Raw genomic sequence first — 22,839 nt, 5'->3', positions numbered from 1 at the left:
GTGTGTATATGTGTGCGTGTGTGTGTAATTTAACTCCAAAGCATTGCTGATGAAATCTATGTGTTAATATTATATTACGTTCCCCTCTGTGTTCTCTGTTTAAAGTTCCACAGGGAACAGAGAGGACAAGGCAAGTCAGAGAAAAGCAAATAAAGTTAGCTCCAACTATGACATACTGCTTGAGGTTTAATACTGCAGACATTATCAATGTTTTAAAGCCCAAGACACACACACACACACACACACACGCACGCACGCACGCACGCACGCACACACACACACACATACACACACACACACACACACACACACATACTTTTCAATCTCTTTGTCTCTATATTACCCCTTAGGATATGCTCTCTTTGAACCCAAATGAATGGCCTCCTTTAGTATGTCACATATCATTTCAACCTGTCTCTCGGCTCGTCTATTCAATGTTAATTGCTAAGTGCTTTAATTTCAAGAGTCGTTAAGCAAACGGCATGTACGAATGATGAGTCTCTGGCAGTAAACATGAAATGATTCAATCATTCCATTAAATGGTTTGATGTTCCTCAAGTTAATGATTAAAGGTTTTGAATTCCAGTTTGTGAAATGAAAGGAAAAGATAAAGAATTGGGTGCCATCCCCTTTTTAAAGTCAGGAAGGATAAGTCTGATCTCTCTCTCTCTCTATTCTCCTATTCCTCTCTCGTTGGTGGATTTTGATCCAATCAATCAATCCATTTCCGCAGGCAGAACAGTTGAAACTGGAGGAGCAGCACAACCAGGTGGACTGGGGACAGCAAGGAGTCATCAGGCCATGTAATCCTGAGGCATGGTCATAGGGAAAGAAAGAAAGAAAGAAAGAAAGAGAGAAAGAGAGAGAGAAAGAGAGAGAATTAGAGAGAGCATAATTAAATTCACACAGGACACTGGAGAAGATGGGAAATACTTCAGATATAACAGACTGACCCTAGCCCCCCAACACATAAACTATTGCAGCATAAATACTGGAGGCTTAGACAGGAGGGCTCGGGAGACACTCTGGCCTTTCTGACCAAACAGGCAGGATATAACCCCACCCACTTTGCCAAAGCACAGCCCCCACACCACTAGAGGGATATCTCCAACCACCAACTTACCATCCTGAGACAAGGCCGAGTATAGCCCACAAAGCTCTCCACCACGGCACAACCCAAGGGGGGGCGCCAACCCGGACAGGAAGATCACGTCAGTGACTCAACCCACTCAAGTGACGCACCCCTCCTAGGGATGGCATGGAAGAGCACCAGTAAGCCAGTGACTCAGCCCCTGTAATAGGGTTTGAGGCAGAGAATCCCGAACTGGCCAGGCAGAGACAGCAAGGGCGGTTCGTTGCTCCAGTGCCTTTCCATTCACCTTCACACTCCTGGGCCAGAATACACTCAATCATAGGACCTACTGAAGAAATGAGTCTTCAATAAAGACTTAAAGGTTGAGACCAAGTCTGCGTCTCTCACATGGATAGGCAGACCATTCCATAAAAATGGAGCTCTGGCCTCCCGGGTGGCGCAGTGGTCTAGGGCACTGCATCGCAGTGCTAGCTGCGCCACCAGAGTCTCTGGGTTCGCGCCCAGGCTCTGTCGCAGCCGGCCACGACCGGGAGGTCCGTGTTGGTGTTGCTTTATCTCTTTTTTGAAACCAGGTTTGCTGTTTATTTGATCAATATGAGATGGAAGGAAGTTCCATGCAATAAGGGCTCTATATAATACTGTACACTTTCTTGAATTTGTTCTGGATTTGGGGACTGTGAAAAGACCCCTGATGGCATGTCTGGTGGGATAAGTGTGTGTGTCAGAGCTGTGTGTATGTTGACTATGCAAACAATTTGGGATTTTCAACACATTAATGTTTCTTGTAAAAAGAAGAAGTGATGCAGTCAGTCTCTCCTCAACTCATAGCCAAGAGAGACTGGCATGCACAGTATTTATATCCGCCTTCTGATTACAATTAAGAACAAAACCTCCCGCTCTGTTCTGGGCCAGCTGCAGCTTAACTAGGGCTTTCCCTGCAGCACTGGACCACACGACTGGACAATAATCAAGATGAGACAAAACTAGAGCCTGTAGAACTTGCTTTTTGGATTGTGGTGTCAAAGAAGCAGAGCATCTCTTTATTACGGCTAGACCTCTCCCCATCTTTACAACCATTGAATCTATTGAATCTATATGTTTTGAGCATGACAGTTTACAATCTAAGGTAATGCCAAATAATTTAGTCTCCTCAACTTGTTAAACAGCCAGGCCATTCATTACCAGATTCAGCTGAGGTCTTGAACTTAAGGAATGATTTGTCCCAAATACAATGCTCTTAGTTTTAGAGATGTTCAGGACCAGTTTATTACTGGCAGCCCATTCCAAAACAGACTGCAACTCTTTGTTAAGGGTTTCAGTGACTTCATTAGCTGTGGTTGCTGATGCGTATATGGTTGAATCATCAGCATACATGGACACACATGCTTTGTTTAATGCCAGTGACAGGTCATTGGTAAAAATAGAAAAGAGTAGAGGGCCTAGAGAGCTACCCTGCGGTACACCACAATTTACATGTTTGACATTCGAGAAGCTTCCATTAAAGAAAACCCTCCAAGTTCTATTAGATAGATAGCTCTGAATCCACGATATGGTGTGGTTGAAAAGCCTTAGCACATACGTTTTTTCAACAATAGGTTATGGTCAATAATATTAAAGGCTGCGCTGAAAACTAACAGTACAGCTCCCACAATCTTATTATCAATTTCTTTCAACCAATCATCAGTCATTTGTGTCAGTGCAGTACATGTTGAGGGCCCTTCTCTATAAGCATGCTAATGTTAATTTGTTTACAGAGAAATAGTATTGTATTTGGTCAAACACAATTTTTTCCAACAGTTTGCTAAGAGCTGGCAGCAGGCTTATAGGTCTGCTGTTAGAACCAGTAAAGGCCGCTTTACCACTCTTGGGTAGCGGAATTACTTTGGCTTCCCTCCAGGCCTGAGCACAAAGACTTTCCTCTAGGCTCAGATTAAAAATATGACAGATAGGAGTGGCTATAGAGTCAGTTACCTTCCTCAGTAGCTCAGTCGGCAGGATCACTGGAAATAGACAAGCAGTCCCAGCAACTGATGCCAACTGCGTCGCGGGATCCAAACTAAGAAGCTAGATAGCTACCAATATTCCCCTTCAGGTGGTCTCTGCTGGCCCATTCCAATGCACTTTCAAACAACAAACTTTTCAAAAAAATAAAACCGAGCTCTTCCTCATTCTGCGTTCAACAGGAAGTGACGTGCTGAAACATATGACCTGGAGCAGATGTTTCTGGAACAGATGTTAGGAGTGCTGATCTAGGATCAGGTCCCCCCCATCAATATAATGACATTCATTATGATCTAAAAGGCATATATTTCGAAATCCTGATTTAGCAGATGCTCTTATCCAGCAATAATTTCTGATGAAAAAACGTGAAAAATTGGTAGTTGGGTGGTTCGAGTCCTGAATGCTGATTGGCTGACAACCGTGGTATATCAGACCGTATACCACACGTATGACGAAACATTTATTTTTGTTGCTCTAATTATGTTCGTAACCAGTTTGTAATAGCAAATAAGGCACCTCTGGGGTTTGTGATATATGGCCAATATACCACGGCTAAGGGCTGTGTCTGTGATGCGTCGTCCCATATACCACACCCCCTCGTGCCTTATTGCTTAAATATAATATTTTGGAAATAAACTCTTCATTTAGTCTCTGGCCTGTGTAGCAGATCTCATTTAAAGTAAACTGTCGCTCATCGAGTGACAAGTGAGCCTCTTTGCACAGCAAGCCATGGAAGCTTTGTCTTAGGGCTGCTCTGCATATTCATTACAAGTTCTCTGAACGCACACTAGGCTTTCTCTATGAGATGTATACTGATTCCCCCTGTAGTAAGGTACTGTTAGCCACACTGCGTCCTCCTCTCCTCTCCACCCACTCTCTTTCCCAGGCGCTGGGGCCTTATTACAACCTCAGTCGTGGGTCGTAATTACTGATGCTTCCTCTCCATTCCAACTGCGGCTGGTTCCAGGCCAGCGGTGGAAGGAAGGCAGATAGAAGAGAACAGGGCTGAGCGGAGCGGTGCCTGTTTCCCCCCTTCAGGTTGTCTTTGCTGGCCCAGCTATTCCAGTGTTCCCTCTCCGCACCGCACCCTGCCTCCTCATCCCCCAGGCAGGCTTTTTGTTCTGGGCCTTGACTGCTGACTGCATGCCTCAGATCCTGAAGCCTGGAGGAGCTCCATGGGGGAAGAATGGAAAACATGGAACATTCTGATGATATGCCTGGGCCGCAGCATATCAGACATGTTTCTGTATCATTCAGAGCTGTGGGCCTGATCCAGGTCTGTGGGAAACCTGGAGGAATGGACAGAGAAATGTTAGCATTTGGTATTTGGAGCCCTTGTTGTTAGGAGATTTCAGTTTCCTTATCAGAAGGGAGAAAGGGAGCGAGATGGATGGATCACATCATCACGGAGATGTAATAGCTACAGTACATAACACAGGTGATTTGATCTGTGTCTAGGATACCTTGACTCTAAGTTACTGCATTCACTTTTCATTGGGCTTTTGCTGAAACAACATCATGGATCAGCCTGCTTGATAATAGGGTTACCTGAGTAACCAGTCACTGCAGTCAGCATATAATAATCACACAGTGATGGCTACAGTCCACCTCCCCTTCTGAGCCCACAACAAACTGTAATCAAACCAGCCAGGCTACAGTACTGCAGGCTAGATGCTTACCAGACCCCCTCTCCTCTCCATCCACAGTGCTAGTGATGTAATGTTTACTCCGCTAGCACAGTCCTGTAATCAGCAGCCTCAGGACTGTGTGTGTGTGTGTGTGTGTGTGTGTGTGTGTGTGTGTGTGTGTGTGTGTGTGTGTGTGTGTGTGTGTGTGTGTGTGTGTGTGTGTGTGTGTGTGTGTGTGTGTGTGTGTGTGTGTGTGTGTGTGTGTGTGTGTGTGTGTGTGTGTGTGGTGGAGATGGTGGGTTCACACACACAAACGGTGCTTGGGTAAATCCCCCCTCACGGCACACCATCATGCTGGGAACAGTGTGATAGCACTGTGAGATCACCGTGGAGACGTGTAAAACATCGCTCAGCCTCTGGGATGCAGAGAGAGATGCTGTCTGATGTACGCTTCCCTTCATTACCTCAAGCAGAGATTGGCCTTTCACAGGAAACTTCTTTGTTTTGTTTTGTATTTCGTTTTAAACCTGTTTTAAACCTAATTTAAGTGGCTGTGATGATGCAGATAGGAGACATTAGAATTAATTTTAATTTGTTTATCTGGAGGCAATTCGGGATTGGCTGGCTGGTGTTCGAGCTGTGAGTGTGTGTGTGCCCTTGCAGTCTCCAGTCTTCAGCAGCCCATAAACACACAGTTGAGTGGAGGTGGAGAGACAGAAACACACAGTTGAGTGGAGGTGGAGAGACAGAAACACACAGTTGAGTGGAGGTGGAGAGACAGAAACACACTGTTGAGTGGAGGTGGAGAGACAGAAACACACATTTGAGTGGAGGTGGAGAGACAGAAACACACAGCTGAGTGGAGGTGGAGAGACAGAAACACACAGCTGAGTGGAGGTGGAGAGACAGAAACACACATTTGAGTGGAGGTGGAGAGACAGAAACACACAGCTGAGTGGAGGTGGAGAGACAGAAACACACAGTTGAGTGGAGGTGGAGAGACAGAAACACACAGTTGAGTGGAGGTGGAGAGACAGAAACACACAGTTGAGTGGAGGTGGAGAGACAGAAACACACAGCTGAGTGGAGGTGGAGAGACAGAAACACACAGTTGAGTGGAGGTGGAGAGACAGAAACACACAGCTGAGTGGAGGTGGAGAGACAGAAACACACAGCTGAGTGGAGGTGGAGAGACAGAAACACACAGTTGAGTGGAGGTGGAGAGACAGAAACACACAGTTGAGTGGTGGTGGAGAGACAGAAACACACTGCAATGGGGGAGGATGTAGTTAGCCAGTCTGAACACGCCTCCCTCTGTATCCACAAGCTCGGACTTGTTGTCCACGCTCTCTCACTCACTCCTTCACTAGTGTGCGGTTACACAAGTGCCTGTGCAGTTTATAATGAGCTGCTGTCTTTTACTGCCTGTGAGCTCAAGAGACAGAGAGAGAGAAAAGGAGAGAGAGACAGAAAGAGAGAAAGAGAGAAAAGAGAGATTGAGAAAAGAGAGTCAGAGATAGATAGGGGAGGAGAGAGCGAGAGAGAAAAGAGAGACAGAGATATAGAGAGAGAGAGAGCTTAGTTTCGTAGTCCTGTCAAGGTGTGATCGTTGGTTTCAGTAGGGTTGTTAACCTGCTGTCAAGAGCTTTGATGAAGGGCCAGAGACACTCTTCTGGAAACAATGTTCCTCTGCCGACACAGGCGACTGTCTGAGATATAGGACTTTGTTTTACAGGGACAGACCACTGGGATTGAGAATAGCAGGACGTGGTAATGTATAAGTTCCCTCGTCAACGTGATACCATGGTTTCAGGATGTGGAAGCTGGTTCGTACGAGGCTAGCTAAGACACTGGCTTTGTCCCAATTCAAATGCATTATGTAGGGAATAGGGTGTAATTTGGGACGCATACACCGTCTAGCTCTGTCAGGCTGACCTTTTAAAGCAGTGGCTCTCCATCTTTTCATTGATTTATTGAGTGTGGCCCCTGGCCCTCCGCTGCTGTGGTCATCTCAACTCAGCTCATCACTTCATCCTGAGTTCCCAGACCAAACCAGACCTACTGTAGCCTCCACGACCAGACCAGACCTAGCCTCCTGGACCAGACCAGACCTAGCCTCCTGGATCAGACCAGACCTAGCCTCCTGGACCAGACCAGACCTAGCCTCCTGGATCAGACCAGACCTAACCTCCTGGACCAAACCAGACCAGACCTAGCCTCCTGGACCAGATCAGACCAGACCTATCCTCCTGGACCAGACCTAGCCTCCTGGACCAGACCAGACCTAGCCTCCTGGACCAGACCAGACCTAGCCTCCTGGACCAGACCAGACCCAGCCTCCTGGACCAGACCAGACCTAGCATCCTGGACCAGACCAGACCAAACCTAGCCTCCTGGACCAGACCTAGCCTCCTGGACCAGACCAGACCCAGCCTCCTGGACTAGACGAGACCTAGCATCCTGGACCAGACCAGACCAGACCAGACCTAACCTCCTGGACCAGACCAGACCTAGCCACCTGGACCAGACCTATCCTTCTGGACTAGACCAGACCAGACCTAACCTCCTGGACCAGACCAGACCAGACCCAGCCTCCTGGACCAGACCAGCTTTATTATTTACTCCCTAATTACTATCCCTCTCTTTAGCTCTTTCTTTTGCACACACTCTCTCTCCATCCCAGCTCCCTGACATTTGGCTCATTTCAATTCAATTCAATTCAAGGGGCTTTATTGGCATGGGAAACATATGTTAACATTGCAAAAACAAGTGAAGTAGATAATAAACAAACATGAAATAAACAATACAAATTAACAGTAAACATTACACTCACAGAAGTTCCAAACGTATAAAGATATTTCAAATGTCATATTATGTCTATATACAGTGTTTTAACGATATGCAAATAGAGTGTTTGTTCTTCAATGGTTGCCCTTTTCTTGTGGCAACAGGTCACAAATATTGCTGCTGTGATGGCACACTGTGGTATTTCACCCAGTAGATATGGGAGTTTATCAAAATTGGGTTTGTTTTCGAATTCTTTGTGAATCTGTGTAATCTGAGGGAAATATGTGTCTCTAATATGGTCATACATTTGGCAGGAGGTTAGGAAGTGCAGCTCAGTTTCCACCTCATTTTGTGGGCAGTGTGCAAATAGCCTGTCTTCTCTTGAGAGCCAGGTCTGCCTACGGCGGCCTTTCTCAATAGCAAGGCTATGCTCACTGAGTCTGTACATAGTCAAAGCTTTCCTTAAGTTTGGGTCAATCACAGTGGTCAGGTATTCTGCCACTGTGTACTCTCTGTTTAGGGCCAAATAGCATTCTAGTTTTCTCAGTTTTTTTGTTAATTCTTTCCAATGTGTCAAGTAATTATCTTTTTGTTTTCTCATGATTTGGTTGTGTCTAATTGTGTTACTGTCCAGGGTCTCTGTGGGGTCTGTTTATGTTTGTGAACAGAGCCCCAGGACCAGTTGCTTAGGGGACTCTTCTCCAGTTTCATCTCTCTGTAGGTGATGTCTTTGTTATGGAAGGTTTGGGAATCACTTCCTTTTAGGTGGCTGTAGAATTGAACAGCCTAATTCTGCTCCATGCATTATTTGGTGTTTTACATTGTACACATAGGATATTTTTGCCGAATTCTGCATGCAGAGTCTCAATATCCCTTTTTGTGAATTCTTGGTTGATGACCGGACACCAGACCTCACAACAATAAAGGGCAATGGGTTCTATAAGGGATTCAAGTATTTTTTGCCAGATCCTAATTGGTATGTTGAATTTTATGTTCCTTTTAATGGCATAGAAGACCCTTCTTGCCTTGTCTCTCAGATCGTTCACAGCTTTGTGGAAGTTACCTGTGGCGGTAATGTTTAGGCTGAGGTGTGTATAGGTTTTTGTGTGCTCTAGGGCAGGTATTCCCAAACTGGGGTAATGCCATCTGGGGTACGACAAATAAAAATGTGATTCAAATGTTCTTAAAAAAAATTCTCCTTAACATTTTCAAAAAATCCATTTATATTTTCCAACCGGGCTATACATTTGGGTGAGGTTTTTTTCTCGCCTTAGTACTCTCGTTTCACTGCCAAAAATAAAATGAAACCATCTAGTGTTCAGCAAAAAAGCAACACAATGTCAAATACAGGTAGCCTAGTGAAATAATGAATAACCGTTACGCTCTCGCAGGAATTCCACTAATGGTTCGTATGTAGCCAAACATAGCTGCTGCTCATGTTGGTATCTGTACTGATGGCGCAAAAGCCATGACAGGGAGACACAGTGGAGTGGTAACACGCATGTAAGAAGTTGCTCCTGACGCCACTTGGGTACACTGCAGCATCCACCGAGAGGCTCTTGCTGCCAAGGGAATGCCTGACAGCTTGAAAGACGTTTTGGACCCTACAGGGAACATTTTTTACTTTGTTAATGAAGGCCCCTGAACTCTCGGGTATTTTCTGCACTATGCAATGATATGGTCAGCAACCATGTAAAGCTTTTACAACATACAGAAGAAGTGCGCTGGTTATCATTGAATTGAGTGACGAGCTTAAAGTTTTCTTTACTGACCATACTTTTCAATTGTTTGACCGCTTGTATTATGACGAGTTTCTCACACGACTGGCCTGTCTGGGTGATGTTTTTTCTCTCCTGAATGATCTGAATCTAGGATTACAGGGACTCTCTGCAACTATATTCAATGTGCGGGACAAAATTGAGGCTATGATTAAGAAGTTGGAGCTCTTCTCTGTCTGCATTAACAAGGACAACACACAGGTCAACACACAACATGAAATAATAACATTTACATTACATTTTAGTCATTTAGCAGACGCTCTTATCCAGAGCGACTTACAAATTGGTAATAATAAGAATCAAAATTGTCAACGGGACAACAGTAACAACAATAACCAAGGGTCAAAGTAACCATACATTGAACAATAACAATAAGCATACAGTAGAGGACATGTGCAAGTTGATTGGTCTGTCAGACACTGTCCCTCATCTTATGGCAGGCAGCAATGTAGTGCGCTGCCAACCCACAGCTCTCTGCGTCCTCCACCAACAGGACGGATAGCCTACTCTCAACAGAGAGGTCTTTACCTTGAATAAGGGTTTCAAATTTGGGGAAATTACACTCTCTAATTGTTTTATATTTTTAAAATTTTGTCAGGAAATTTGTTTCTCTCTCAATTAAATGTAATATCTCCCTCTCTCTCTCACTCTCTCTCTCTCTGTCTCCCTCTCACTCACTATATTCAATGTAATCTCCCTCTCTGTCTCTCTCTCTCTCAATTCAATTTAATCTCCCTTTCTCTCTCTCTCAATTCAATGTAATCTCCCTCTCTGTCTCTCTCTCTCAATTAAATTTAATCTCTCTCCCCCCCCCTCTCTCTCTCTCTCAGTCGCTCAATTCAATGTAATCTATCTCTCTCTCTCTCAATTAAATTTACTCTCTCTCTCTCAATTAAATTTACTCTCTCTCTCAATTCAAATGTCTCTCTCTCCCCGCGCTTCTCTCCAGCTTCTTTCCAGAACACTCTAACTGACCTCCAGGCAGGTCTTCAGGGGTGACTCTGGAACAACTCTTAAACCCTGTGCCTAGTTGGCACAGCCCAGGCAGGCTAACTGCAGCTCTGCTCTGTCTCTGTCTCTGTACTCCTCTAATCTTAATGAAGTCCTTCACTAACTGCCACTCCTTCACTCCCCTAGCAGTTTGGGAGGCTGTGTGTGTACCGGTGCTGTTGGATGGTGCCCTGAGGAGCTCTGAGGAAGCAAAATGGAATGCATGTAGATTGATAATGCCCTGAGGAGCTCTGAGGAAGCAAAATGGAATGCATGTAGATTGATAATGCCCTGAGGAGCTCTGAGGAAGCAAAATGGAATGCATGTAGATTGATGATGCCCTGAGGAGCTCTGAGGAAGCAAAATGGAATGCATGTAGATTGATAATGCCCTGAGGAGCTCTGAGGAAGCAAAATTAAATGCATGTAGATTGATAATGCCCTGAGGAGCTCTGAGGAAGCTAAATGGAATGCATGTAGATTGATAATGCCCTGAGTCAGTCGGACTGACTGAGAAGTGAACAGGTCAAACTAATTGGTCTGACATATAGGCCCACCGGTAGTTTCCTCAGACTTTCATGTCCATAAACTAGTAACTATGATTTCTTACCCATGAATACCACAAGTTACATTTGTCTATGAGTCCCAGACAGTTTTAAAGAACCTCCATGATGAGGTTAATAAAGGAAAACCCAACCTACAACGTATATGGTTCTTCATCGTCCAGCTGTGTTAACTTCCAACCACCAAAGAAGCATTTCATTCACATCGCCTTAATTCCATATTATCCTCATTGGGTCTAGTGCATCTCTGCTGCACTGTGTTACAGTGTGTTAGCATTGTTATCTGTGGTACCAGTGTCACCAGGCTCCCTACAGGGGACAGTCACACCAGGCTCCCTACAGGGGACAGTCACACCAGGCTCCCTACAGGGGACAGTCACACCAGGCTCCCTACAGGGGACAGTCACACCAGGCTCCCTACAGGGGACAGTCACACCAGGCTCCCTACAGGGGACAGTCACACCAGGCTCCCTACAGGGGACAGTCACACCAGGCTCCCTACACACGACCACCAGGCTCCCTACAGGGGACAGTCACATCAGACTCCAAACAGGGGACAGTCACACCAGGCTCCCTACAGGGGACAGTCACACCAGCCTCTCTACAGGGGACAGTCACACCAGGCTCCTTACAGGGGACAATCACACCAGGCTCCAAACAGGGGACAGTCACACCAGCCTCTCTACAGGGGACCACCAGGCTCCCTACAGGGGACAATCACACCAGGTTCCCTACAGGGGACAGTCACACCAGGCTCCCTACAGGGGACAGTCACACCAGGCTCTCTACGGGGGACAGTCACACCAGGCTCCAAACAGGGGACAGTCACACCAGGCTCCAAACAGGGGACAGTCACACCAGGCTCCCTACAGGGGACAGTCACACCAGGCTCCCTACAGGGGACAGTCACACCAGGCTCCCTACAGGGGACAGTCACACCAGGCTCCCTACAGGGGACAGTCACACCAGGCTCCCTACAGGGGACAGTCACAGCAGACTATCTACAGGGGACAGTCACACCAGGCTCCCTACAGGGGACAGTCACACCAGGCTCCCTACAGGGGACAGTCACACCAGGCTCCCTACAGGGGACAGTCACACCAGGCTCCCTACAGGGGACAGTCACACCAGGCTCCCTACAGGTGACAGTCACACCATGCTCTCTACAGGGGACAGTCACACCAGGCTCCCTACAGGGGACAGTCACACCAGGCTCCCTACAGGAGACAGTCACACCAGGCTCCCTACACGCGACCACCAGGCTCCCTACAGGGGACAGTCACATCAGGCTCCCTACAGGTGACAGTCACACCATGCTCTCTACAGGGGACAGTCACACCAGGCTCCCTACAGGGGACAGTCACACCAGGCTCCCTACACGCGACCACCAGGCTCCCTACAGGGGACAGTCACACCAGGCTCCCTACAGGTGACAGTCACACCATGCTCTCTACAGGGGACAGTCACACCAGGCTCCCTACAGGGGACAGTCACACCAGGCTCCCTACAGGAGACAGTCACACCAGGCTCCCTACACGCGACCACCAGGCTCCCTACAGGGGACAGTCACACCAGGCTCCCTACAGGGGACAGTCACACCAGGCTCCCTACAGGGGACAGTCACACCAGCCTCTCTACAGGGGACAGTCACACCAGGCTCCCTACACGGGACAGTCACACCAGGCTCCAAACAGGGGACAGTCACACCAGCCGCTCTACAGGGGACCACCAGGCTCCCTACAGGGGACAATCACACCAGGTTCCCTACAGGGGACAGTCACACCAGGTTCTCTACAGGGGACCACCAGGCTCCCTACAGGGAACAATCAAACCAGGCTCCCTACAGGGGACAGTCACACCAGGCTCCCTACATGGGACAGTCACACCAGGCTCCCTACAGGGGACAGTCACACCAGCCTCCCTACAGGGGACAAAAGCACTCAATGGTCTTGGAGTCTCTGCATTTGCACTTTATATTTATTGTCTCTCATGTCATGTCTCTCTCTCTCTGTGTGTGTTTGGTGGTGGAGAATGTGTCCCCTCCTGTCCCACTGTGAACCAGAGGTGGGAACAGGATGATACTCTTCTCATCAATTAGCTAAAGAAAACGTATACTTAAAAACTGGAAATCAGTCAATCCCCCGTAGTTCCGGCAATGTAATGGTCTAATACTTTATGATGAAAATGGAGAGAGTGTGGGCGACAGAGAGAAACGGAATGGTGCAGTTTGAGACCATGTGGCAGAGAGTGATGCGGGCGCTGGAGATACGGGTGGGGGCTAGTGGGTCTGGACAGATGTGATGTAGTGATGTTTGTATGATGTAGTCGTTTGTATGTCTATGTTTTGTATTGTTTATAAAATATCCAATTAAATTGTATAAAATAATACAATAACATTTAAAAAATAAAGAATGAGGTGAATCAGCAGACTTGTCTCTTCAGTTTTCCTACAAGTTGGTGTTTGGGCATTCTAGTCATTCTAGTCAAATATGTATTTGTTTACAGACATGTTGTGTTTGAATAAGTGTTAGTCTCAGTCTGTCTCTATGTGTGTCTGTGTGTGCATGAATAGTTGAAAAAGAGAAGACGTGTGACAGTGGCTGAATAGAACAGATTCAACACAACTGATGTTAGCCATTGTATTGATGAGGATTCTCTGCCCTCTTGATTTGGTGGAAGAAAGAGAGCAGTAGCCCATGTTGACACAGGAGAATGTGGCTGCTTGCTTTGTGCAGCCATAACATTCCCACCACTGTCTGCCTGTAGTGGTGCTGCCTACAACCAAATTCAGGGTCTATCTCCATAGCAAGTCCTCCAGACATCCCTATTTGAATTGGTCCACCTGTTTTTCTATTTGCTCCCTAATAACGGTATTACAACTGATTCCTCAGAACTAGCAGAGAAGGAGGCACCAGTCTACAGTTTATCTTTGATCGTCATGGCTCTAAACTCCAGCTACAGGCACTTTCTCAACAAGTGAATCAAAGTGTAAGTGCTTGTTTAGTGGCATACAACATAGCAGAGGAAGAGGATACACATCTAGAGTCTAGGTTCTACATAGCAGAGGAAGAGGATACACATCTAGAGTCTAGGTTCTACATAGCAGAGGAAGAGGATACACATCTAGAGTCTAGGTTCTACATAGCAGAGGAAGAGGATACACACCTAGAGTCTAGGTTCTACATAGCAGAGGAAGAGGATACACATCTAGAGTCTAGGTTCTACTTAGCAGAGGAAGAGGATACACACCTAGAGTCTAGGTTCTACATAGCAGAGGAAGAGGATACACATCTAGAGTCTAGGTTCTACATAGCAGAGGAAGAGGATACACACCTAGAGTCTAGGTTCTACATAGCAGAGGAAGAGGATACACATCTAGAGTCTAGGTTCTACATAGCAGAGGAAGAGGATACACATCTAGAGTCTAGGTTCTACATAGCAGAGGAAGAGGATACACATCTAGAGTCTAGGTTCTACTTAGCAGAGGAAGAGGATACACATCTAGAGTCTAGGTTCTACATAGCAGAGGAAGAGGATACACACCTAGAGTCTAGGTTCTACATAGCAGAGGAAGAGGATACACATCTAGAGTCTAGGTTCTACATAGCAACGCAGAGCTTTAGCCAACTGCCAGGGTTGTACAGGCAACGTTTTCTCTCGCCTTCTTTTCTTTTCAAGTGAGAAAAATATCCTGTTAATTGACAACGCGGGAGGGACAAGATTTCTGAGCCTCACACAGAGGTTTCCGTAGAAACTTTGGAAGGCTATTTTGTTCCAATTTGCTCTGTGGTGTTAACTTAAGATCAGAAGCCAAAAGGCCAAATGGTAACTGTACAGTATATTAGCCTGCAAGTTTGATTAATCCAGCTGGAACGTATATACTGTATCTTTGGCAGATTTATATTCATGAAGTCTATAAATTAAACTACAGTAAATTTGCCTTTAAATGTCAGCCTACACTATTTGGTTTACTTGAATAACTTTAACTGCAATGAACTTGTTTGAGATTGAGTTGGGGTTGGGGAGCCATCTTTTCTCTGTCCCTTTCTCCCTTCACCCACCCCACCCCATGAAACCTAAGAAACTCCAGTTTAAATGCCATTCCAGGTCCGCACTCTCACCTCCATTGTAAAAGTTGGCGGTGTGTCTACGGGAGTGTGTGTGGTTCTTTGTGGCACTCCACACTACTTATGGGAAGGAGACGAACGACTGGTGTGAATTGAAAGACTCACCCCTCCCCCGTCTCTGTCTCTCCTCTCTCTCTCTCTCTCTCTCTCCATGAAATAGGTTTCTAAAGGGTACAACAGTCCTCTCAGCCCATCCCTGTAGCCGCAGGACCATGTGCCAGTGATGACTAGCTGGTGAGTACTGTGCTTCGTTCTCTTCTGCTACAGTTTGATCAAGTTTAAAACTTTATCATCCGTTTTTGGGGTTAAAATGGAAATATGTCTTTGGGATGCGCGCATGCGCGTATGGATGGGACGCACTGGGAGATAGTAGCTCAGTTTTGTACCGTCAAAACTGTGATTATATGTAGAAGCCAGACAACATAGTTTAAATCAGGCCCTTAAAATCGATAGATGAATATATCCCCAAGTAACTGGGAGAGAGTGAGTGGTGCATTATACACAACAACGATCTGTGTGTAAAGATACACTGAGACTCGGCCACAACAAGCCATGGCTTCTCTTGGAGGAAAAGACAAAGAACAACTTGGAGATGCAAATGAGAGCAGCGAACAGCTGAAGGATATCCAGGAAAACATGCTTTCAATGCTCCTAATACTCACCAAAAGAAACAAACTGTTACAATCTGTAGTTAAAAAAGTGTATTTGCTCAAAAGGAAAGTAGAGCCTATCTTGTCAGACATGTATATACAGGAGGGGCACGTGGACGATCAAGACAACAAAATTGGCCTTCTGGAAACAAAGGTGCAAATTTTAGAAGATTAGCTGGATCAGCTAGAAAACAGATTGAGACAAAATAATATAAGAATATTGTCCCTACCGGAAGACGAGGACAAAGTGGACCTTTCCAGCTACGTGATCAAACTGATATCGGAGGAGCTTGGCGAGGATGTATCACCAGAGGATATGGAGCGATGCCATCGGATCGGCGTGAGGCAGAAGAACTCTAGATACCCTCGCATGGTAATATTTAAGCTTTGGAACTATCAGATCAAAGTCAACATTCTGAGGGCACAGTGGGGGAAAGGAGATCAAGATCCAGGGCCAGTCCCTTTGATTCATCCAGGACATGTCTACTAGGCTGAGTTAAAGGCCTGAACAGGCTGCAGGAAACCTTTCCAGTTGAAAGAGAGCCCAGTGCCCTGAGGAGAGGTGGAAAACACACACTAGGCTACATACAGTGATGCCCAAGACCAGCTTATCGTAAATTGAGAAAATATTCCTTCCAATACAATCTGAACTCTATTGTCCCCAAGTAACTGTTCTTCTCCAGGAGGTAACAATATAATTAGCCTATGCCAATGAGATACATGGACACTGAAAGGACAATATAAAAGAGAATGTAAGTCAATAACAGTCAAAAATTGGTCTATGGATGTGTGTGCGTGCGCGCACATGTGTGTGTGTGTGTGTCTGTGTGTGTGTGTGTGTGTGTGTGTGTGTGTGTGTGTGTGTGTGTGTGTGTGTGTGTGTGTGTGTGTGTGTGTGTGTGTGTGTGTGTGTGTGTGTATGGGTATGTATCTGTGCATATGAATGGGAGAATGAAGGAGGGTGAATATGTGTAGGATGGCGGTGGAGAATGGGTGTGCTGAGGCACAGATATATGTTGTGTGTGAATGAAGGAGAATGGGTGTGCTGAGGCACAGATATATGTTGTGTGTGAATGAAGGAGAATGGGTGTGCTGAGGCACAGATATATGTTGTGTGTGAATGAAGGAGAATGGGTGTGCTGAGGCACAGATATATGTTGTGTGTGAATGAAGGAGAATGGGTGTGCTGAGGCACAGATATATGTTGTGTGTGAATGAAGGAGAATGGGTGTGCTGAGGCACAGATATATGTTGTGTGTGAATGAAGGAGAATGGGTGTGCTGAGGCACAGATATATGTTGTGTGTGAATGAAGGAGAATGGGTGTGCTGAGGCACAGATATATGTTGTGTGTGAATGAAGGAGAATGGGTGTGCTGAGGCACAGATATATGTTGTGTGTGAATGAAGGAGAATGGGTGTGCTGAGGCACAGATATATGTTGTGTGTGAATGAAGGAGAATGGGTGTGCTGAGGCACAGATATATGTTGTGTGTGAATGAAGGAGAATGGGTGTGCTGAGGCACAGATATATGTTGTGTGTGAATGAAGGAGAATGGGTGTGCTGAGGCACAGATATATGTTGTGTGTGAATGAAGGAGAATGGGTGTGCTGAGGCACAGATATATGTTGTGTGTGAATGAAGGAGAATGGGTGTGCTGAGGCACAGATATATGTTGTGTGTGAATGAAGGAGAATGGGTGTGCTGAGGCACAGATATATGTTGTGTGTGAATGAAGGAGAATGGGTGTGCTGAGGCACAGATATATGTTGTGTGTGAATGAAGGAGAATGGGTGTGCTGAGGCACAGATATATGTTGTGTGTGAATGAAGGAGAATGGGTGTGCTGAGGCACAGATATATGTTGTGTGTGAATGAAGGAGAATGGGTGTGCTGAGGCACAGATATATGTTGTGTGTGAATGAAGGAGAATGGGTGTGCTGAGGCACAGATATATGTTGTGTGTGAATGAAGGAGAATGGGTGTGCTGAGGCACAGATATATGTTGTGTGTGAATGAAGGAGAATGGGTGTGCTGAGGCACAGATATATGTTGTGTGTGAATGAAGGAGAATGCGCGCACATGTGTGTGTGTGTGTGTCTGTGTGTGTGTGTGTGTGTGTGTGTGTGTGTGTGTGTGTGTGTGTGTGTGTGTGTGTGTGTGTGTGTGTGTGTGTGTGTGTGTGTGTGTGTGTGTGTATGGGTATGTATCTGTGCATATGAATGGGAGAATGAAGGAGGGTGAATATGTGTAGGATGGCGGTGGAGAATGGGTGTGCTGAGGCACAGATATATGTTGTGTGTGAATGAAGGAGAATGGGTGTGCTGAGGCACAGATATATGTTGTGTGTGAATGAAGGAGAATGGGTGTGCTGAGGCACAGATATATGTTGTGTGTGAATGAAGGAGAATGGGTGTGCTGAGGCACAGATATATGTTGTGTGTGAATGAAGGAGAATGGGTGTGCTGAGGCACAGATATATGTTGTGTGTGAATGAAGGAGAATGGGTGTGCTGAGGCACAGATATATGTTGTGTGTGAATGAAGGAGAATGGGTGTGCTGAGGCACAGATATATGTTGTGTGTGAATGAAGGAGAATGGGTGTGCTGAGGCACAGATATATGTTGTGTGTGAATGAAGGAGAATGGGTGTGCTGAGGCACAGATATATGTTGTGTGTGAATGAAGGAGAATGGGTGTGCTGAGGCACAGATATATGTTGTGTGTGAATGAAGGAGAATGGGTGTGCTGAGGCACAGATATATGTTGTGTGTGAATGAAGGAGAATGGGTGTGCTGAGGCACAGATATATGTTGTGTGTGAATGAAGGAGAATGGGTGTGCTGAGGCACAGATATATGTTGTGTGTGAATGAAGGAGAATGGGTGTGCTGAGGCACAGATATATGTTGTGTGTGAATGAAGGAGAATGGGTGTGCTGAGGCACAGATATATGTTGTGTGTGAATGAAGGAGAATGGGTGTGCTGAGGCACAGATATATGTTGTGTGTGAATGAAGGAGAATGGGTGTGCTGAGGCACAGATATATGTTGTGTGTGAATGAAGGAGAATGGGTGTGCTGAGGCACAGATATATGTTGTGTGTGAATGAAGGAGAATGGGTGTGCTGAGGCACAGATATATGTTGTGTGTGAATGAAGGAGAATGGGTGTGCTGAGGCACAGATATATGTTGTGTGTGAATGAAGGAGAATGGGTGTGCTGAGGCACAGATATATGTTGGTTATTACTGCATTGTCGGAACTAGAAGCACAAGCATTTCGCTACACTCGCATTAACATCTGCTAACCATGTGTATGTGACAAATAAAATTTGATTTGATTTGATGTTGTGTGTGAATGAAGGAGACTGGATAAGTAAGTAGATGTATAGAAGGTTGTAAATGTGTTTGAGAAGAAGGGGGGGAGAAAGAAAGAGGTTGGGATAAACTTGGCCTGGCTGGGTAAGGGAGGGCAAGGAAGGGAGGTGGTTGGTGGGTAAGGATGGGAGGGTGGGGCAAGCTTGACTTGGGGAGACAAGGGGGAGTAAAGATGGGAGGTGGGGATACGTTTGTCTTGGGGGGGGACAAGGGGGAGTAAAGATGGGAGGTGTGGATAAGCTTGTCTTGGGGGGACAAGGGGGAGTAAAGATGGGAGGTGGGGATAAGCTTGGCTTGGGGGGACAAGGGGGAGTAAAGATGGGAGGTGTGGATAAGCTTGTCTTGGGGGGACAAGGGGGAGTAAAGATGGGAGGTGGGGATAAGCTTGGCTTGGGGGGACAAGGGGGAGTAAAGATGGGAGGTGGGGATAAGCTTGTCTTGGGGGGACAAGGGGGAGTAAAGATGGGAGGTGGGGATAAGCTTGTCTTGGGGGGGTCAAGGGGGAGTAAAGATGGGAGGTGGGGATAAGCTTGTCTTGGGGGGGGCAAGGGGGAGTAAAGATGGGAGGTGGGGATAAGCTTGTCTTGGGGGGACAAGGGGGAGTAAAGATGGGAGGTGGGGATACATTTGTCTTGGGGGGGCAAGGGGGAGTAAAGATGGGAGGTGGGGATAAGCTTGTCTTGGGGGGATCAAGGGGGAGTAAAGATGGGAGGTGGGGATAAGCTTGTCTTGGGGGGACAAGGGGGAGTAAAGATGGGAGGTGGGGATAAGTTTGTCTTGGGGGGGACAAGGGGGAGTAAAAATGGGAGGTGGGGATAAGCTTGGCTTGGGGGGGAAAGGGGGGGAAAGATGGGAGGTGGGGATAAGTTTGTCTTGGGGGGGCAAGGGGGAGTAAAGATGGGAGGTGGGGATAAGCTTGTCTTGGGGGGACAAGGGGGAGTAGAGATGGGAGGTGGGGAAAGCTTGGCTTGGTTGGGATAAAGGGGGAGAACATGGAGGGTGTGGTGGAGAGGGATGGATTTGGATTGGGAGAGAGAGAAGGAAGGACTTAATTATACTACAATGCCATTGTATTTTTTTAATTTTGTGACTTGTAAACCTGTTGTAAAATGAATAAGAGTTCTGGACAGATTAGGAAAGGATGTCAAATCATTATTTTTCCATTTTTTCATTACAATTAAGACTTAATTGTGGTTATTGGTGAGAATGGAGAGGGGCTAAATACGGGGATTTGGATTGTTTGCTGGGAGGGCATCACACACTTCTTTGAGGTGTGCGTGGGGCCTCCACTCATCCCATTTCAATCTCTCAGAGGACCCACTCACCCCAAATAGACCCCATCCAGCCATTATATGTTTCTTAAATTCATAAGGTAATACAAACCAACCACAGTACTTAAGTGGCAGTCTTTCTTCAACTCAAGTATTTTCTTCAAATGTGTGTACAATGTATATATCGTATCCACAGTTTCTTTTAGGTAAATTAGGAGAAGAATCGGAACTAAAAAGCAAACCTGGTGTTTTTAGATAAAATTCATGCTATATTAGATCAAATACAGACAAGAACGATTATTTAGCAGGTGACAAATTATAAATTCGATATTGATTGACAGACGTAGTAATAAAAAAGTCAAATTTAGCCAAATGCCTTTAAGGTGTACATTAGGGGAATGATAATCTCCTACTCAGCAAAAGTTAAATCTGAAATTAAAATTAAATCAAAATAAATCACTATCTTAGAAAAAGCCCATAAAAAATCTTTACAAGGTAAAGAAGAAAACAACATTTCTGAATTTAAGCAGGGATACGATATTTTACTTCTGAAGAAAGCTGACAACTACAAGTTAAACTCAATCAAAGCATACTACTTAATGGCAAATAAACCTGAATATTTTGCAGCTCTCACAAAAATGAATACATGCTAAACCAGTTATAATTTTAAAAGATAAAGATACAGAAGCGGTAATTAGAAACAACAACGATATTAAGGATAATTTGAACAGCTTCTATGAAAACTGTATATAAATGAGAATGAAACAACAGTTGGATGGATCCTATAGCCTTCTTAAACTGAACAACTCCGAAGCAATTATCAGAAGACAAAAAATGAGCACTAAGTACAGAGATCCCCCCAAGAAGAAGTGTTAGGTACAGTTAGAACGTTCACACGGAGAAAAGCACCAAGAATGGATGACTTTCCCATAGAGTTCTATTCAACATTTTGGGTCAAAGTAGTATTTACATAAATGACAACAGACATGTCACTCAATTGAGTACTTCCTAGTTCCTTGTATCAAACAGTTATTTCCAATATATTAAAAGCAGGAAAATCTGGAGAGTCCCCTGCTGATTATAGACTCATGAGTTAAATCAAATCAAATCAAATCAAATTGTATTTGTCACATACACATGGTTAGCAGATGTTATTGCGAGTGTAGCGAAATGCTTGTGCTTCTAGTTCCAACCATGCAGTAATATCTAACAAGTAATCTAACCTAACAATTTCACAACAACTACCTTACACACACAAGTGTAAAGGAATGAATAAGAATATGTTACATCAAAATATATGAATGAGCGATGGCCGAACAGCATAGGCAAGATGCAGTAGATGGTATAAAGTAAAGGATATACATATGAGATGAGTAATGTAGGGTATGTAAACATTATATAAAGTGGCATTGTTTAAAGTGGCGAGTGATACATTTATTACATAAATTTTTTCATTATTAAAGTGGCTAGAGATGAGTTAGTATGTTGGCAGCAGCCACTCAATGTTAGTGATGGCTGTTTAACAGTCTGATGGCCTTGAGATAGAAGCTGTTTTTCAGTCTCTCGGTCCCCGCTTTGATGCACCTGTACTGACCTCTCCTTCTGAATGATAGCGGGGTGAACAGGCAGTGGCTCGGGTGGTTGTTGTCCTTGATGATCTTTATGGCCTTCCTGTGACATCGAGTGGTGTAGGTGTCCTGGAGGGCAGGTAGTTTGCCCCCGGTGATGCGTTGTGCAGACCTCACTACCCTCTGGAGAGCCTTACGGTTGTGGGCGGAGCAGTTGCCGTACCAGGAGGTGATACAGCTCGACAGGATGCTCTTGATTGTGCATCTGTAAAAGTTTGTGAGTGTTTTTGGTGACAAGCCAAATTTCTTCAGCCTCCTTAGGTTGAAGAGGCGCTGCTGCACCTTCTCCACCACGCTGTCTGTGTGGGTGGACCATTTCAGTTTGTCCGTGATGTGTACGCCAAGGAACTTAAAACTTTCCACCTTCTCCATTACTGCCCCGTCGATGTGGATAGGGGGGGTGCTCCCTCTGCTGTTTCCTGAAGTCCACGATCATCTCCTTTGTTTTGTTGACATTGAGTGTGAGGTTATTTTCCTGACACCACACTCCGAGGGCCCTCACCTCCTCCCTGTAGGCCGTCTCGTCGTTGTTAGTAATTAAGCCTACCACTGTAGTGTCGTCTGCAAACTTGATGATTGAGTTGGAGGCGTGCATGGCCACGCAGTCGTGGGTGAACAGGGAGTATGAGGGCTGAGAACGCACCCTTGTGGGGCCCCAGTGTTGAGGATCAGTGGGGTGGAGATGTTGTTACCTACCCTCACCACCTGGGGGCGGCCCGTCAGGAAGTCCAGGACCCAGTTGCACAGGGCGGGGGCGAGACCCAGGGTCTCGAGCTTAATGACGAGTTTGGAGGGTACTATGGTGTTAAATGCTGAGCTGTAGTCAATGAACAGCATTCTTACATAGGTATTCCTCTTGTCCAGATGGGTTAGGGTAGTGTGTAGTGTGATTGCGATTGCGTCGTCTGTGGACCTATTGGGGCGGTAAGGAAATTGGAGTGGGTCTAGGGTG

General features: G+C 45.8%; 1 protein-coding gene across 6 annotated transcripts in view; it reads left to right on the top strand.

The window, feature by feature from the left end:
• Window positions 1–22,839, top strand: part of LOC129816595 (semaphorin-5B-like) — a 313,431-nt gene that overhangs the window by 25,109 nt on the left and 265,483 nt on the right. For all 6 annotated transcript variants that reach the window (XM_055871271.1, XM_055871269.1, XM_055871275.1 and 3 more), the window contains exon 2: window positions 15,127–15,200. The gene's annotated coding sequence lies outside the window, so the exon portion shown is untranslated. The remainder of the gene's footprint in view (window positions 1–15,126; window positions 15,201–22,839) is intronic.

The sequence above is a fragment of the Salvelinus fontinalis genome, chromosome 19 (assembly GCF_029448725.1).
Source record: "Salvelinus fontinalis isolate EN_2023a chromosome 19, ASM2944872v1, whole genome shotgun sequence".
Classification (NCBI taxonomy): Eukaryota; Metazoa; Chordata; class Actinopteri; order Salmoniformes; family Salmonidae; genus Salvelinus; species Salvelinus fontinalis.
This window is presented reverse-complemented; position numbering and strand designations above follow the sequence as displayed.